Here is a 4,094-nt window from a genome sequence, read left to right on the forward strand (position 1 = left end):
ATTATTTTTTATCAAAATATCAACAATTTTCTTTTTTCACTTAACATTGGCATAATATTGATATATGTATCAGATTTTCTGTTCTCTATATTAAAACAGCTGATTTTAACAGCTGTCGTTAACAAATCGACACAATCAGATGTGCACACGAGTTAACGCAACTGGTTGCACTTTTATTCGGTTACAGTGCGCGTTACTTGAACTCGTGAATACCCGTATTGAAAATTTAAAACTGTCAAAGTGAATGAAATTTTTATTTAATTTGTTTAATAGTTTTGTACATAATTATAACAAAAATTGATTAAGTTATTGTTATATACTATTTATTAGAATTATATTACAATTTTTTTATATAAAGTTCTAATTAAATGCATTATTTACACAAATTCAACACAAGAAAAAGGAACTTTTATCGAACACGCGACACAAAAATAACAAGAGAAACATCAAATCTCCAATACATAATAGGTCTGCTCCACGAGCTTCTCATGGTAACTTTGAGTAACACAGTATATACACAAGTGCGTTCCACCAGCAAATTTTCGAGTAAATGAGAGCATCTCAGAGAAGGTAACAATCCTGTCGAAATTTGAAAATCCTAACATAAACAGACTGCCTCATTTCATTTCAAGTAAAATTTGTGTGATGTGTAAATCAGCTGTTTTGGTTTGAATTTAAATTCTTGTATTATTTATTTGCGCGGCACTGGTGTTCTCACCAGACTGAACACAAAGCTGTTTTATGAAAATCTGTGTAAAGAACGTAATTTGGCACTTTATTTGTGTTACGTTCTCAGTTTGTACTTTACTTGTGTTTTACTTGAGTTTTACTACGAGTAGATCGTGGAACATGCCTAATGTAAACTGTGTAGACTTCACCTCATTCTATTAATCTCACAATGTAAATGTAATATTTTGCCGTGTTTGAATTATGCCATAATTAGCGCGTATACACTGTTGTCTTTTTTTGATTTTTTTTAACTCTTATTGTACATCTTTTGCGGCGAAGATCGTAAACGAACTGTCAAAACTACGTTTCGCATTTCTTGCATTCCCTTTCAGTTCGTTGTGAAATTCCAGAAAAGTGCGTGCAAAAGTTTTCAGTAGAAATAATATTTTAAAATAATTGATATATAATTTAATGTTTTGTTAAATTTTTATTGTGTCGTGTTTAAATTATTATTCAGTTTTAGTTTGAAACAAAACTCAACACAAGCCTCTGTGAATTTTACGTGCAAAGTGAGTGCATATTTCTGCATATCTATTTAATTCATTATTTTCATTTAATTTGAGTAAAACGGTAAGTGATTAAATTTTTCACATAATTAATACCATTTATTCAAAGATTATAGTTTAATGTTCTATTTCAATTTTTTTTTTTTGCAATTTTGTTATGTGAAGACACCTTCAATTTGTAGGTTAATAATTGCATTACTATAGTCTTCTCAAAATATTCCTATATAAAAGTCATTCTTTAGTAAAATACCTTTTTGCAATATAATATCCATATAATATAATATAGCTTTTATCAATTTAATGAAATTTAATTCTGGTTGAAACTCAATTCATTCTTTCTGTGTGGTAATTGGTTTCCCTAACCACACTGGCTGCTCACTGACATTATCACATTAGTTTTTTCATTGTTGATTAGATGCATAATTGATTTGAACCGAATTGGAATTTGTCGTTTGACAGATTTGATTGATTAAGTAAATTGAAAACCATAATTGTGTGACTCTCTTACCGCAACTCACTTGGCCAATTAAGCAAATTACCACAGCAGAATGCATAAAATATCCTCAGAGCAATGGCACAGATTGTTTTGACTTTCATGTGCAGAAATAATAATGTCTACTTTTGTTGTCTGCGTTCTGAATGAATGGGACTGACCAACATATTAATAGAATTTATATTTATGTCAACAAATATTGTTAATAATATTTATTGAATTTAAGTAATTAATAAATATACTTTACGTGTTTGCAGTTAACTCAGTTTTAGTTTTGCACATTCTTAATGAAAAACTGACTACCCTTACCATTCTACAAAGCATATGTTAAAAACAAAGTCAAAACTAAACTGTTTGAGTCAGTTGTCGATGGATTCGTCTGTTCACTTAAGATTTGTGTTCCGCCATAGGAACATATCTGGCGCAACTTAAGATGAATTTTAATAGATGTGAACATCATTTCAGTTTCGTTTAAAGTAGGCATATGTATGGTATGTATGGAATATTTGGGTGACTGGATATGGCACTAAGAGCACACATATAAAATTATAATGTAGCGGATCTATAATAAAAAGAAACCGAGCAACGTAAAGATCGTAGTCACTATTCATCACTGGCCGGACATTATATTATGCCGGTCTTCTTTTCTGAAGTATCTAACCAATATTTATAATGTAGACATTTGGGTTATTGCTTGTTTCTTTTTTTCCAAATGTAAAAGGGCGTTAGATATTTTTTCAAACCTCTGTCCAATATTAGTAATGTAGACACTAAAGTCTAAACAAAAATGATTTCTCTATTTCGAATAAGGTTATACATTTGTATATATCTCAGAATAGCAAACTTATTCCAGTGATATAATACTGTAATGATTTTCCTTTCCTTTCGAGTGGATATCTTTAGTAAGTGCTATTTACTATTAAATCTAATATTAATAATTACTTATTCTTATTAAAAAATTTTTGAACATTCGATTATTAGTTAATAAGTAACTTTTTTCCCTACGTTTTGATTTTGTTGACAAAATAAAATAGATAAGATGAGATTTCGCATGTTATTTAAATTTTGCCATTTGATAGAAAAACTATCGAGATTCCAGGAGTACTGCGCGTTCTTTCGCTCTTGGTCCACGGTTCTTCGCGATGTGTTAGCTGTGGCTTCAGGCCGGCGGTTACCTCGTGTATTTCAGCTTGCTTTGTTATGTAGGATGCTGTTTTGCTGAACGTGTGACCAATCCACTTCCATCTTTTTTTGATTTTACTGTATCTTATTTGTGATGGTCTGTCTTTTATAAAATCATCATTATTTCAACCAGCTGGTTTGGAATTTATATTTGGTTTTATTCGGAACATCATACATTATCCCCTATTTCGCAATCCTTATGAGTAGTTGTAAAGTTAAATAGTTGAAAATAAATGTTTAAGATGAATTGTACATTAGAAGGTATTAGAAGGTATAATATGTAAAGAAGAGAAAACACAATGTTTCTTAAACAATGAAACATTTTAATTATTTTTTTGTAATATATTTCAAATTTTTTATAAAACTATGACTTTCATTGCATTAGGCGAATCATTAACTATTTCTCCCAGCCATTTCTAAAATGTTTTGGCAATAAATATCTTTTATGTAAAATTACATCATAAATATAAAGAAAAATTAAGTTTGTGCAAATAATTGTGCAAGAATATTTTATTTCAAAACAACTGAACACAAGTTTCTCGTTCTGGGAAACTGCAAAACTGCGGCAGTTCTGACGTTTTACTTCTTAGTATCCAAGGACTTTTTGCTTCGTTTCTAAGGAAGTCATAAGTGTGCGAAAGCCTATAGCAAGACATAGTCTTAAGCCAAAGGCAGGCTTCTTCCTTTCACGCTTGTTCCAAATGACTTTCATATTATACAGGTGCGTCGTTGACGGCGTCCAAAGTATGTCTAAAAACTTGGGGCTTAGGAAGGTATTACGTAGCAGTGTGGCACACCGCAGAAGTGCATACAAAAAAATTCCGGCTTCAGTTTTGTAAATAAATTTGCATATTTTTGTCTTTTAACGTTAGGCATGCACCAAATGCGCTTTTGCTGCCTGAAAATGCAAATGTCAATTACTTTTAATACTCAAGTGTGCACTTCACAGTGTTTTGTCTTCACTGTGGAAGGAAGAAAAAATTGAAATAAAATAAAGTGAAAAGGATGCTTTTGCTTAACAGAAGGTAAAGGAATTTATTAAAAGGTGCAAAACTCTTTCTTTTTTCGCCTCTTAAAAATGTGCTCATCGAAAGTGCAATTCTGAACACGTCTTTGGCACTTGCCTTTTGTTGTGGACAAGTGCTCTTGTGACTTCAAATTGGCTAAAAACAATTAACACAAAG

This window comes from Teleopsis dalmanni, chromosome 1 (assembly GCF_002237135.1).
Source record: "Teleopsis dalmanni isolate 2A chromosome 1, ASM223713v2, whole genome shotgun sequence".
Classification (NCBI taxonomy): domain Eukaryota; kingdom Metazoa; phylum Arthropoda; class Insecta; order Diptera; family Diopsidae; genus Teleopsis; species Teleopsis dalmanni.